Source organism: Oryx dammah, unplaced genomic scaffold (assembly GCF_014754425.2).
Source record: "Oryx dammah isolate SB20612 unplaced genomic scaffold, SCBI_Odam_1.1 HiC_scaffold_8, whole genome shotgun sequence".
Classification (NCBI taxonomy): Eukaryota; Metazoa; Chordata; class Mammalia; order Artiodactyla; family Bovidae; genus Oryx; species Oryx dammah.
The window spans coordinates 52,347,768-52,363,475 of record NW_024070192.1 but is presented as its reverse complement, the minus strand read 5'-3'; the positions used below and the strand labels follow the sequence as shown (position 1 = coordinate 52,363,475).

Sequence of the window (15,708 nt, the reverse complement as noted above, 5' to 3'; positions counted from 1 at the left end):
CTTTCTAGTTGTGATACACAGACTTCTCATTGCAGTGGCTTCTTTTATTGTGGAACACAGGCTCTAGGGCATGGGCTTCAGTAGTTATAGCACGTGGGCTCAGTAGTTGCAGCTTGCAAGTTTTAGAGTGTGGGCTCAGTAGTTATGGTGCACGGCTTAGTTGCTGCACCTACATGTGGAATCCTAACGGACCAGGGATCGAACCTGTGTCCCCAGCATGGTGGATTCTTAGCCACTGAGCCACCTGGGAAGTCCAAGATGTTACTAATTATTGATTAGCAGGCATAAAGTGAAAAAATGTGTGCTGGCCTCTAATACACATTTTCTTTATAAAGTTTATATGATCAGCTAGAGAAGAGAATACAATTCATGAAGAGAATACAATTTATGAAAAATGAAAATAATCTTTTAATTTTTGAGGCTTGTCTTAAGGACCCAATAATTCTGCCTGGTGTTTTTAGGGCAGCAGTTAAAATAATCTATGATGTAATATTGAGATGAGAGAAATGTTTTGAACCACCAGCATTAAGTATAAATTCATTATTATTCTCGTTATTTCATATGTTTCATATGTGTTCTCCCCCAAAGAAAACCCACGCTCTTCTGTGGTAGAGACTGTATTCTGTTTTGCTTGTATATCTCTATTTTCTTATAATCCTTAAAAAAATTTTTTTTTCTAACTTTCTGTTTGCTGTTGGGTTATAGCTAATTAACAATGTCATGATAGTTTCAGGTGGACAACGAAGGAACTAAGCCATACATATACATGTATCCCTTCTCTGCCAGTCCCCTCTCCCATCTAGGCTGCCACACACACTGAGCAGAGTTCGTTGTGCTATACACTAGGTCCTTGTTGGTTGTCCATTTAAAATTCTCTTTTCTTTTTCTAAGCATGGATATTTATTTACCTGTTTATTGGCTGCACTGGGTCTTTGTTGTTCCATGCAGGCTTTCTCTAGTTGCCTCGAGCAGAGGCTGCTCTCTAGTTTCAGTGCATGGGTTTCTCATTGTGGTGGTTTCTCTTGTTGCAGAGCATGGGCCCTCTAGGGCGCCTGAGCTTCAGTAGTTGGGGCATGCAAGACTCAGTAGCTGTGGTGGACTGGTTCAGTTGCCCTGTGGCACGGGGATTCTCCCCAGACCAGGGATCAAACCCGGGTCCCCTGCATTGGCAGGTGGATTCTTTACTTGGACCACCAGGGAGGTCCACTGTCTTCTTTATGTCAAACTTAAGGCCCATATAAATCTTCAGCTTATTCAGAATACTTTTGTGTTTCTTAGCTTGTACAATAGGATCTTTTAATCTTATTTCTCATGAAAATCTTATACCCTGGCATTTCTCTTACTATCTTAGAAAAACTGCATATAATGGAGAAAAGTCCAGTTTGAGTCTACTCAGTGTGACTTCTGTATTTCTGGGAAAATTCCAAGATACCTTTCCAGGCCATTTGCTTTTTGATATATCCATATTGTTCCTTATCCCAGTGAAAACAGATATAGAGACTACTGTAATTAGGTAGTCCTGCAGTTCTTGCCAGGATAGTAGGGGTTGCTCATTGTGAACACATTATGCTGCCAACAGCTGAGTTAGAACGCTGTGTGTATTTGTGAGAGGATTTGAGTATGAACAACTTGGTTTAAAGATTAAATGAGGGAATAAATTCTGTTGGTAAACCTGGTGAAATTATTAATTTTTAAAAGAAAATTACTAAACTATAGAGAGAAGTTCATATTTAAAGCATTGAATATCACACTGAACATTGTAGAAATAGAAAATTCTGTGTATATTTCATTCAAAAGAGTTTTCTAGCTTTCCTCTTCCCTTTCCTAGCAGTGGACATATGTACTGAAGGCATCCTAGTTTGATGTAATAAGCAACAAGTTGGAATATAGAACAAAACTAGGTATACAGAGTAAGGAGTTCAACTCAGTATATTTACTGTGTATGAGAAACTTTGATAGACCCTCTAGGTAGTTAGGGAGGTTGTTGAGGTGGATGAATAAGAAATAGTCTTTTGTAAATGTAGAATCCAGTGGGAGAAATCAGTAAATAATATAAAATAGAATTAAATGTTAAATAGAATTTGCAGTAATATGCTATAGGGGAACATAAGAAAGAGAAATAAATGAGGGTTTATTAAAGAAATTGAGAAGGTATCACCAAGAATGTGGCATTTATGTTGATTCTAGAAATGGAGTAGTATTTGGATAAACAGCAAGTGTTGAGAATAGGAGTGTGAGGATCTCATTTCGGGGGATTGGTAACTGTGAAGGCAAGCATGGCTAAAGCCCTCATTTTATGGAAGGATAAAGGAGAATATAAGGCCGAACTATATGAGTACTTAGTTTTTACTCTGTAATGTTATTAACAACTAACATTTCTCTAATATTTTCATGTACATATTTGACACTTATAAGAACTGCTATGGGAGGTATTATTACTAGTCCCAATTTATACATGGTCTTGTGTGATTTAGTGGAATGATCTGGATTCGTTACTTTTTTAAAAAATTGAAATGTAGTTAGTTTACAATGTTGTGTTAGTTTCAAGTGTATGGCAAAGTGATTCAGATATATATATTTTTTCCTTTTCAGATTTTTTTCCATCATAGGTTATTACAAGATACTGAATATACTCTCTGTGCTATACAGTAGGTCCTTGTCTGTTATTTATTTTATATATATAGATAGTAGTTTGTTAATCCCAAACTCCTAATTTATCCCTCCCCGCTTTCCCTTTGGTAACCTTAACTTTGTTTCCTATGTCTGTGAGTACTTCTGTTTTTTAAATAAGTCCATTTGTATCATTTTTTTAAGATTCTATGTTACACGATACTTGTTTTTCTCTGTCTGACTTCACTTAGTGTGATAATCTCTAGGTCCTTCCATGTTTCTACAAATAGCATTATTTCATTCTTTTGGTAACTGAGTAAAATCCATTGTGTGTGTGTGTGTGTCTTTATCAGTTCATCTGTTGATGGACATTTAGGTTGCTTCCGTGTCTGCTGCTGCTGCTGCTGCTAAGTCGTTTCAGTGGTGTCCGACACAGTGCCGCCATGAACATGGGGTGCATGTGTTTTTTCTGGATATATGCCCAGGAGTGGGATTGCTGGGTGATATGTAGGTAACTCTAGTTTTAGTGCTTTTTAAGGAACCTTCATCCTGTTCTCCATAATGGCTACACTAATTTACATTCCCACCAACAGTGTACGAGGGTTCCTTTTTCTCTACAGATTTATTATTTGTAGATTTTTTAATGTTGGCTTTTTGACTGGTGTAAGGTGGTACCTCATTGTAGTTTTGCTATTCATTTCTCTAATATTAGCTTTTAAGTGACAAAATCAACTGCATTTGAAAGTTGACTTTATCACTTACAAGTTTTGTGACCTTAATTGTTTTTATGGACTATTAGTTTTCTAGTCTATCAGCTGTGGATACTTTCTTCAGTAGGTTGTTTCCAAGGCTGCTACGTAAGCTGTGCACCACATTATTGTAGGGTCAGCATTCACACAGACCAGATTGGCGGTATTTTTTTTCTGTAAAGGGCCAGATAGTAAATATTTTAGGCCTTGAAAGCCACAGGGTATCTGCCTCAACTGCCCAACCCTGCTGTTGTAGCACAAAATCAGCCATAAGAGAGTATGTTTCACTCACAAAAACAGGTGTTGGGCCAGGTTTGGCCCATAGCCCAAAGTTTGCTTACTCCTGACATAGACCAGGATATGAATGTGGCACCCTTGAGCTGTGCAATGAGGTGGTATAGGTTATTTTAAGGAATAAATTACATGAATTGTAAGCAATATTTATTTACAACGCAGAAATAGTTCAAACTTAGTACATGTGAATGTTCAACGATAAAAGTCCATCCACTTTCCTCTCTTCCCTTTTAAAGTTATTGCCATTGAAATCTTGGGTAAACCACTTAAACCTTTGCCCTCAACTTCGTAATTCTCAGTTAGGTGCATAAGTTAGAGTGAAATCTTGAATGATGTTTTGAATTCCTTAAAATGGGTGATAACTGGGAATCATGGCTGAGACGTTGTTATAACCGAGTGCTGCTCTATGCGGCAGTCTTAAGCACAACATGATAGGGAGCTTGAAGTTCACATTGATGGTGCTGTTCTTCAGCATCTCATGAGATTTGTGTTACTTTATGTCAGCTAGGACTTTTAGCTGGAGAGTGAATACTCTTCAGGCTCTCTTCAGAATAGCATATGGAAGTAGTGGTGTCCTGCTTTTGATCCCCTACACATCAGACCACCACTGTATCATGCTTGAAATACAGTTAAACATTGGGAAAAAGCATATGTTATACTGGGGCTACCATAAGGGGTGAGGTGAATATGGGCTTTCTCTTGACTTAGTTATAGCTTTGTTAATACTGTTCCTTTCAAGGCATATTTTTAATGTTTCTGTGTTGTTTTTCTCAGTGCTGTGAAGAGGCTTCATATCAGATTATATAAATCAAATGGTGATTATCTACTAGGGCTGATTTTGACATTGCTTTTGAGTCTAGGTTTAGGAGTAACAGGTTAATTGCTCTTTTTAGGATGTTATATGTTATGAGAATATCTTGATGTTGAATTGCCATAATAATTCTGTTCTTTCACTGTCTATGTTAAAAGGAACTTTTTATAGTTCCCATTTTAGCTGTGGAATAAATGATATTCTATTTCTACATTTAAAAATATTTCTCTTTATTCTATATGATGTATACATTCTTCTTGCATTTTGTCTTTTGAAACTTTTTTATTGTGGTAAGATATGAAGAGTGTGGCAGAGGTTGAGACGGTTAGAGAGCATCACTGACTCAGTGGACGTGAATTTGAGCAAACTCTGGGAGATAGTGAAGGACAGGGAAGCCTGGCGTGCTGCAATCCATGGGGTCACAAAGAATCAGACATGACTTAGTGACTGAACAACAAGATACATAACATTAAGCTTATTTTAATTATTTTTAATTGTACACTTGAGAAGCATTAAATATATTCACAGTATTGTGTTACTGTCTCTAGAACTTTTTCATCATCTCAAACCAGAAGCTCTGTACTCACTGTGTGCTGTGCTAAGTCACTTCACTTGTGACCAACTCTTTGCAACCCCATGGACTGTAGCCCACCAAGCTCCTCTGTCCATGGAATTCTCTAGGCAAGAATACTGGAGTGGGTAGCTGTTCCCTTCTCCAGGGGATCTTCCTGACCCAGGGATCGAACTGGGGTCACCTGCATTGCATGTGGATCCTTAACCAGCTGAGCTACCAGGGAAGCCCCCTGTCCTCATTAAGTAGTAACTATTCATTCACCTAGGAGTGATAGTACTGGATTGTATGATAATTCTATGTTTAATTTTGAGGAATTGCCAAAGGTTTCCAGTGATTGTGCCAGGCATTATGTTTAAAAGGATAGTTTTAGAAGGCTTTTTGATACCTTATTTTGAAAATATACTTTTCATTTTAACATATGAGATGTCTTAGAATTTTATAAATGTGTTATCATTTGGGGGTAATAACATTTCTAGATTTGCCTTTTTAGTACTTTTTTTCATTTCTCTAAATTTGAAGGAAGTATTAAATACCACTTTCTTTGATATGCATATACTGAGAAGCTAGAAAAATTCTTACATTCCAGCAAGTGAAACATGCTATAAATAAATTATGCCACTTCTCAAACTAGTTAACACTCAAGGTTTCCAGGCATTCTGAAACTTGTATGATAATGGAACACTAAATTTTGCTTGTTTCCTAGAAAATACTTGAGTTTTCCCAAGAGGAATAAACTCTTTTTTCCAAAGTTAAATTTATATAGAATCTCATCCATTATCGGTACCTTAGATAAAGGGTAAATAATATTTAACGGGGCGGGGGGGGAAAGAGACAGTGTTCTATAACAGATAAATTGTCTTGAGTACTCAACTGTTCTGAGTACTTTCATCACATTATCTTATTTAACCCCCACAGCAACCACCAAATAGGAACTCTTATTATCTATAGGTTACAAATGAGGAACTTGAGGCATACAGAGAGGTTAAATAAGTTGCCTAAGGTCACTCAAGCTAACAACTAGTAGATTCATATTTAAATCAGAACATCTTTACCAAAAAGCATATTTTAGTGACTGCTTATTGGCACTAACAAAGATAATAAATTTATCTTTATTCCTATCTTAATAAATTTGTAATAAAGGTGAGCCCAAACCATTTTGTATTACTATTTTAAGAATTCAGGAAAAAAGATAGTTGATATTAATTATAGAAAGGCTACTTATTTCCATATACAGACTGTAATTAGTATACTCTTTTATTTAATGTAGTCCCCAAGTTCACTATCTTTCTGGTATCTCATTCATTAGCAATGATGCATATAGTATATACTAGTGAAAGTTGCTCAGTAATGTTCTCCTCTTTGTGACCCCAGGGACTATATAGTCCATGGAATTCTCCAGGCCAGAATACTGGAATGGTTAGCCCTTCCCTTCTCCAGGGGATCTTCCCAACCCAGGGATTGAACCCAGGTCTCTTGCACTGCAGGTGGATTTTTACCAGCTGAGCCACCAGGGAAGGGAAGCCCAAGAATACTGGAGTGGATAGCCTATCTCTTCTCGGTTGGATCTTCCTGACCCAGGAATTGAACCGGGGTCTCCTGCATTGCAGGCAGATTCTTTAACAACTAAGCTGTCAGGGAATCCGATAGTGCTCAATAAATCTTTGGTGAACAAATTTGTAAAAATCTTCTTTTTGTTTATAAATCCTTATAAAATAAGATCTTATACTATAAATGTTGTTATGGTTGTTGACTTTCCTGAGCCATACTTGTAATTATATGTTTTTTCTTGAATACATGAGAAACAGTAAAACACAGTGATAAAGGGCATGGGTTTTGTTGTCACACAAACTTGGAATTAAATCTGGCTCCTCTTACTAATTATAGTAACCTTGAGCAAGGTACTTAACCTTTCAAACCTCAAGTTTCTTATCAGGAAAATAGAAATCCTTACACGATTGTTGGGATGATTAAATAATAGAACATGTGTGATGTGCTAAATGAGATCCAGGACTCAATTTAATGTGCAATAAATGTTATTTTTCTGTTTCAGATTGCTGTATAAGACATGATCAGTGTCTTAAAGGAATGTACCTCTTAAATAGAAAACACATATATACATGACTTTAATACTTTATATATTGTATATAATTGTGATACATCTGATTTTTTGATGTATATATATATATACACACACATTATGAAATAATTATCACAGTCAAACTAATTAACATGTCCATCACCTCCCATAGTTACTATTTTGTAGTAAGAACACTTGAGATTTGCTCTCTTAACAAATTTCAAGTACAATACATTATCATTAACTATAGTCACCAGGCTGCAAATTTATTCATCTTATAACTGACAGCTTATACCCTTTGATCAATATTTCCTGTTTTTCCCTCCCCCGCCTAGTCTCTGGTAATTACCATTCTATTCTCTATCAGTATGAAATTGACTTTGTTTTTAGATTCCACAGATAAGTAAAATAATGTGGTATTTGTCTTTCTATCTCTGGCTTCTTTCACTTAGCATAACACCCTCCAGGTTTATCCATGTTCTCAAACATGATAGGATTTCCTTCTTCATTAATGCTAAATAATATGTAATTGTATATGTACACCTAGTTTCTTCATCTGCTGATCAGTGTATGCACAATCAAGTTGTTCCCATTTCTTGGCTACTGTGAATAATGTAGTGAACGTGAGAGTGCAAGATTCCTCTTCAAGACAGTGATTTTATTTCCTTTGGCTGTATACCCAGAAGTGGGTGGCATTGCTGGATCATGTGGTAGTTCTATTTTTAATTTTTGGGGGACTGCTATACTGTTTTCCATAATGGCTATAGCAATTTACATTCCCACCAGTAGTACAGAAGGGTTTCCTTTTCTCTATATTTGAATACTTGTTACCTTTTGACTTTTTGATAATAGCCAGTTTAACAAGCATGAGATGATATCTCATTGTGGTTTTGATTTGCATTACCCTAGTAAAAGAGCAGAGTGAAAAAGTTGGCTTAAAGCTCAACATTCAGAAAATGAAGATCATGGCATCTGGTCCCATCACTTCATGGGAAAGAGATGGGGAAACAGTGGAAACAGTGTCAGACTTTATTTTTTGGGGCTCCAAAATCACTGCAGATGGTGATTGCAGCCATGAAATTAAAAGACGCTTACTCCTTGGAAGGAAAGTTATGACCAACCTAGATAGCATATTCAAAAGCAGAGACATTACTTTGCCAACAAACATTTGTCTAGTCAAGGCTATGGTGTTTCCAGTGGTCATGTCTGGATGTGAGAGTTGGACTGTGAAGAACGCTGAGCACCGAAGAATTGATGCTTTTGAACTGTGGTGTGGGAGAAGACTCTTGAGAGTCCCCTGGACTGCAAGGAGATCCAACCAGTCCATCCTAAAGGAGATCAGTCCTGGGTGTTCATTGGAAGGAGTGATGCTGAGGCTGAAACTCCAATACTTTGGCTACCTCATGCAAAGAGTTGACTCACTGGAAAAGACCCTGAGGCTGGGAGGGATTGAGGGCAGGAGGAGAAGGGGACGACAGAGGATGAGATGGCTTGATGGCATCACCGACTCGATGGACATGAGTTTGGGCGAACTCTGGGAGATGGTGATGGACAGGGAGGCCTGGCGTGCTGCGATTCATGGGGTTGCAAAGAGTCGGACACGACCGAGCAACTGAACTGAACTGAATGATTAGTGGTATTGAAGATCTTTTCATGTACCTTTTGGCCATCTGTGTGTCTTCTTTGGAAAAATGTCTATTCAGGTTTTTTGCTCATTTTTAATCAGGTTCCTTATTTTTCTTTTGCTGTTTAGATATTAAATATGACTTGCAAATATTTCCTCCTGTTCTGTAGGTTGCCTTTTCATTTTGTTGATAATTCCTATACTGCAAAGAATCTTTTTAGTTTGAGGTAGTGCCACTTAGTTTATTTTTGCTTTTATTGCCAGTTCTTTTGGTGTCAAGTCCAAAAAGATCATTGACAAGACTAATATCCTTTTTTCTCCATATTTTCTTTTAGGAATTTTACAGTTTCAAATCTTACATTTAAGTCTTTACTCCATTTTGAGTTCCCATCAGTTTTTTATCATAGTTTCCAGATTGTGCTAAAAGCTCAACAGAATTAGTGTCTGTGTGCTAAGTTATTTCATCTAGGCATACAAAAGTATTTAAAAGTAAAAACCTTTAAAGTATATCATGAATAAAAGAAATTCCTTGTGCAAGTAAGTCATAATTAAGAGTTAGTAGCAGTAGTCCTACTGATTTTAGTTAAACAGATTACTGTGCTGTATGAATAACAAACTATGACACCAAATTTTGTGTACAATAAAACAAAACTTAATCTGAAATACTTAATTGTATACTTAATTCTAATTGTAATACCTTACTACAATTTTCTAGTATAAAATTTTCAAGTATAAATGGTAAACAATCCCTGTGTTTATATTCTTTTATATATATGTATCTCATATAAAAATTAATATTAATGTTGTTCAGCTTAACTTTGTGTTTTTATAGTGACCTGACTGGGAGAAGGCACTGGCACCCAACTCCAGTACTCTTGCCTGGAAAATCCCATGGACGGAGGAGCCTGGTAGGCTGCAGTCCATAACGTCGCTAAGAGTAGGACATGATTGAGCGACTTCACTTTCACTTTTCACTTTCATGCCTTGGAGAAGGAAATGGTAACCCACTCCAGTATTGTTGCCTGGAGAATCGCAGGGACAGGCGAGCCTGCTGGGCTGCCGTCTCTGGGGTCACACAGAGTCAGACACAACTGAAGTGACTTAGCAGCAGTAGCAGCTGCAGGTTAGAAGGAAGGAGTTCACTAGGAAAAGAAGAAGCAATTTCATTTTAATATGAAGAGTCCTATATTTAAGCCTCTTTTCCAGTGAGTGCCACCGAGAAGCCAGGATAATCATGTGTCTTTGTATACACACTTTAGGTATTTGATTTAACCTAGCTTAGAGCAGGTGGGTACTTTGCTAATATAATAGAAATGGACTCTCTTCATTTTAGAGCAAATATTAGGGCCTCAGGAAACTAGTAAGAGATGGAAATGGAATAATATCTAAAGTTGTCTTCAACAATGAGGGGAACTTATTTTAAGAGTTAATGGGATTTGTGAAAGGGTTTTCCTAGACTTACTAACTCCATTATTCTTTGCTGGAGGCAGGGATGGGAGTGGGCTGAATTGTGTGAAAATTGTCCTTTGCTAAATTTCTCTCTGCATTCTGTCTGTAATGATACCAGTTATTTAAGTTACACACCTTTTGGTATGAACTACTTTAATCAACTAGCTTTTCTAATAACTATGTCAGATACATCAACGTAAGGAGATTTTGAACGATGATCAAGGAAAAAGTGAGATAATTTTAAAGCATGAGTTGGTGAAGGCAAAGCCTTGAGTGGGAGTTGAGGTGGCAGCATCAGGAAAGAATCTGGCAGACAGAAGATAAAGACTGCCTAGATCGAGATGAGGATTACTAAAGAGAGAGATGGAAAGAAAGATATAATAATGAGGTCGGCAAGTAACAAGAGGCTTCCCTGGTGGCTCAGTGGTAAAGAATCTGCCTGCCAGTGCAGGAGATGTGGGTTTCATCCCTGGGTTGTGAAGATCCCCTGGATTAGAAATGGGAAGTCATACCAGTATTCTTGCTTGGGAAATCCTAGGCACAGAGGAGCCTGGTGGGCTACAGTCCATGAAGTCATGAAGAATCAGCCATGACATAACAAGTAAACAACAACTAATGAACGAATTTAAAAAAAGCTGGAAAACAGATCAAAGAAAGGAGGCACTGAAACAGGGTACTGACGGAGGTTAGCAGGCATATACATAGGAACAGGCATTATAGAATATGAGCAGTGGTAGGTTGTTTATTTGGAACGATAGTTTCACTCTCTCTGTGTCACCATTTTACCCCAGTCCCCACTCTCCCCCAAAGTAGGAGAGAATATGAACCTGCCTCTGATTTTGTTATGGGTTTAACTAATAATTGGGCTTCCCTGGTGGCTCAGATGGTTAAGAATCTGCCTGCAATGTGGGAGACAGAGTTTGATCCCTGGGTTGCGAAGATGCCCTGGAGAAGGGAATGGCAACCCACTCCAGTATTCTTGCCTGGAGAATCTCCATGGACAGAGGAGCCTGGAGGGCCATAGTCCATGGGGTCACAAAGACTGAGTGACTACACTTTCACTTTAGCTGATAATTAGGGTTAGAACAACCTGAAAGTATTTGTGGGAATTCCCTGGTAATCCAGTGGTTAGCTCTCAGTGCTTAGGTGTCAGTGCTTTCACTGCCATAGGCCAGGTTAGATCCCTGGTCAGGGAACTAAGATACTGAAAGCTGCACAGTGCAGTCAAAAATACATAAGTAAACAATTAAATATATATATGTATATTAGTAAAGTAATGCTTAAAATTCTCCAAGCTGGGCTTTAGCAGTACGTGAACCATGGACTTCCAGATGTTCAAGTTGGATTTAGAAAAGGCAGAGGAATCAGAGAGCAAATTGCATTGTTGAAAAAGCAAGAGAGTTCCAGAAAAACATCTATTTCTCCTTTATTGACTATTCCAAAGCCTTAGACTCTGTGGATCACAATAAACTGTGGAAAATTCTGAAAGAGATGGGAATACCAGACCACCTGACCTGCTTCTTGAGAAACCTACATGCAGATCAGGAAGCAACAGTTAGAACTAGACATGGAACAACAGACTGGTTCCAGATAGGAAAAGGAGTACGTCAGGGCTGTATATTGTCACCCTGCTTATTTAACTTATATGCAGAGTACAGAATGAGAAACGCTGGGCTAGATGAAGCGCAAGCTCAAGTCAAGATTGCTGGGAGAAATATCAATAACCTCAGACATGCAGATGATACCACCCTTATGGCAGAAAGTGAAGAACTAAAGAGCCTCTTGATGAAACTGAAAGTGAAGGGTGAAAAAGTTGACTTAAAGCTCAACATTCAGAAAATGAAGATCATGGCATCTGGTCCCATCACTTCATGGGAAAGAGATGGGGAAACAGTGGAAACAGTGTCAGACTTTATTTTTTTGGGCTCCAAAATCACTGCAGATGGTGATTGCAGCCATGAAATTAAAAGACGCTTACTCCTTGGAAGGAAAGTTATGACCAATCTAGATAGCATATTCAAAAGCAGAGACATTACTTTGCCAACAAACATCCGTCTAGTCAAGGCTATGGTATTTCCAGTGGTCATGTCTGGATGTGAGAGTTGGACTGTGAAGAACGCTGAGCACCGAAGAATTGATGCTTTTGAACTGTGGTGTGGGAGAAGACTCTTGAGAGTCCCCTGGACTGCAAGGAGATCCAACCAGTCCATCCTAAAGGAGATCAGTCCTGGGTGTTCATTGGAAGGAGTGATGCTGAAGCTGAAACTCCAATACTTTGGCCACCTGATGCGAAGAGCTGACTCACTTGAAAAGACACTGATGCTGGGAAAGATTGAGGGCAGGAGGAGAAAGGGATGACAGAGGATGAGAGGGTTGCATGGCATCACCAACTCAATGGCCATAGATTTGGGTGGACTCTGGGAGTTGGTGATGGACAGGGACCAAGGCAAACCATTCAGTATCACAGTAATGCAAGTCTATGCCCCAACCAGTAACACTGAAGATGCTGAAGTTGAACGGTTCTGTGAAGATCTACAAGACCTTTTAGAACTAACACTCAAAAAAGATGTCCTTTTCATTACAGGGGACTGGAATGCAAAAGGAGGAAGTCAAGAAACACCTGGAGTAACAGGCAAATTTGGCCTTGGAATGCGGAATGAAGCAGAGCAAAGGCTAATAGAGTTTTGCCAAGAAAATGCACTGGTCATAGCAAACACCCTCTTCAACAACATAAGAGAAGACTCTACACATGGACATCACCAGATGGTCACCACTGAAATCAGATTGATTATATTCTTTGCAGCCAAAGATGGAGAAGTTCTATACAGTCAGCAAAAACAAGACTGGGAGCTGACTGTGGCTCAGATCATAAACTCCTTATTGCCAAATTCAGACTTAAATTGAAGAAAGTAGGGAAAACCACCAGACCATTCAGCTATGACCTAAATCAAATCCCTTATGATTATACAGTGGAAGTGAGAAATAGATTTAAGGGACTAAATCTGATAGATAGAGTGCCTGATGAACTATGGAATGAGGTTTGTGACATTGTACAGGAGACAGGGATCAAGACCATCCTCATGGAAAAGAAATGCAAAAAGCCAAAATGGCTGTCTGGGGAGGCCTTACAAATAGCTGTGAAAAGCAAAGGAGAAAAGGAAAGATATAAGCATCTGAATGCAGAGTTCCAAAGAATAACAAGGAGAGATAAGAAAGCCTTTCTCAGTGAACAATGCAAAGAAGTAGAGGAAAACAATAGAATGGGAAAGACTAGAGATCTCCTCAAGAAAATTAGACATACCAAGGGAACATTTCATGCAAAGATGGGCTCGATAAAGGACAGAAATGGTATGGACCTAACAAAAGCAGAAGATATTAAGAGGTACCAAGAATACACAGAAGAACTGTACAAAAAAGATCTTCATGACTCAGATAATCACGATGGTGTGACCACTCACCTAGAGCCAGGCATCCTGGAATGTGAAGTCAAGTGGGCCTTAGAAAGCATCACTACAAACAAAGCTAGTGGAGGTGATGGAATTCCAGTTAAGCTGTTTCAAATCCTGAAAGCTGATGATGTGAAAGTGCTGCACTCAATATGCCAGCAAATTTGGAAAACTCAGCAGTGGCCACAGGACTGGAAAAGGTCAGTTTTCAATCCAATCCCAAAGAAAGGCAATGCCAAAGAATGCTCAAACTACTGCACAGTTGCACTCATCTCACACGCTAGTAAAGTAATGCTCAAAATTCTCCAAGCCAGGCTTCAGCACTACGTGAACTGTGAACTCCCTGATGTTCAAGCCGGTTTTAGAAAAGGCAGAGGAACCAGAGAGCAAATTGCCAACATCCGCTGGAACGTGGAAAAAGCAAGAGAGTTCCAGAAAAGCATCTATTTCTGCTTTATTGACTATGCCAAAGGCTTTGACTGTGTGGATCACAATAAACTGTGGAAAATTCTTAAAGAGATGGGAATACCAGACCACCTAACCTGCCTCTTGAGAAACCTATATGCAGGTCAGGAAGCAACAGTTAGAACTGGACATGGAACAACAGACTGGTTCCAAATAGGAAAAGGAGTACATCAAGGCTGTATATTGTCACCCTGCTTATTTAACTTATATGCAGAGTACATCATGAGAAATGCTGGGCTGGAAGAAGCACAAACTGGAATCAAGATTACTGGGAGAAATATCAATAACCTCAGACATGCAGATGACACTACCCTTATAGCAGAAAATGAAGAGGAACTAAAAAGCCTCTTGATGAAAGTGAAAGAGGAGAGTGAAAAAGTTGACTTAAAGCTCAACATTCAGAAAACGAAGATCATGGCATCTGGTCCCATCACTTCATGGGAAAGAGATGGGGAAACAGTAGAAACAGTGTCAGACTTTATTTTTGGGGGCTGCAAAATCACTGCAGATGGTGACTGCAGCCATGAAATTAAAAGACGCTTACTCCTTGGAAGAAAAGTTATGACCAACCTAGATAGTATATTCAGAAGCACAGACATTACTTTGCCAACAAAGGTACGTCTAGTCAAGGCTGTGGTTTTTCCACTGGTCATGTCTGGATGTGAGAGTTGGACTGTAAAGAAAGCTGAGCGCTGAAGAATTGATGCTTTTGAATTGTGGTGTTGAAGAAGACTCTTGAGAGTCCCTTGGACTGCAAGGAGATCCAACCAGTCCATTCTGAAGGAGATCAGCCCTGGGATTTCTTTGGAAGGAATGATGCTAAAGCTGAAGCTCCAGTACTTTGGCCACCTCATGTAAAGAGTTGACTCATTGGAAAAGACTCTGATGCTGGGGGGGATTGGGGGCAGGAGGAGAAGGGGACGACAGGATGAGATGGCTGGATGACATCACTGACTCGATGGACGTGAGCCTGAGTGAACTCTGGGAGTTGGTGATTTACAGGGAGGCCTGGCGTGCTGCGATTCATGGGGTCTCAAAGAGGTGGACACGACTGAGCGACTGAACTTAACTGAACTGAGGGAGGCCTGGTTTGCTGTGGTTCATGGGGTCGCAAAGAGTCGGACACGACTGAGCAACTGAAATGAAAAAGCATATACCATATTGTTAACTGGTAGGAAGAATGTCAAAGTTGGACATTCTTCTGTTTTCATTTTCTGTTTTATTCTAGCCTCATACTAGGATTTAAGTGAAGTCGCTCAGTTGTGTCCGACTCTTTGCGACCCCATGGACTGTAGCTACAAGGATCCTCTATTCATGGGATTTTCCAGGCAAGAGTACTGGAGTGGGTTGCCATTTCCTTCTCCAGGGGATCTACCCAACCTAGGGGTTGAACATCGGTCTCCCACATTGCAAGCAGACGCCCTACCGTCTGAGCCACAAGTGAAGTCTCAAAAGCCTACAGCACCCGGTATTCCCAGGCGGTCTCCCATCCAAGTACTAACCAGGCCCAACCCTGCTTTGCTTCCAAGATCAGAGGAGGTCGGGTGCGTTCAGGGTGGTGTGGATTTAAGTGTTTGCTAAAAATAGTGTATTCACATTCCTAAAGGTA

At 39.2% G+C, this 15,708-nt stretch overlaps 1 protein-coding gene and 1 pseudogene across 1 annotated transcript in view; one reads left to right on the top strand and one right to left on the bottom strand.

The window, feature by feature from the left end:
• Positions 1–15,708, top strand: part of PPM1E (protein phosphatase, Mg2+/Mn2+ dependent 1E) — a 226,510-nt gene that overhangs the window by 53,548 nt on the left and 157,254 nt on the right. The gene's annotated exons all lie outside the window — the stretch shown is intronic.
• LOC120867498 lies at positions 15,553–15,671 on the bottom strand (annotated as a pseudogene).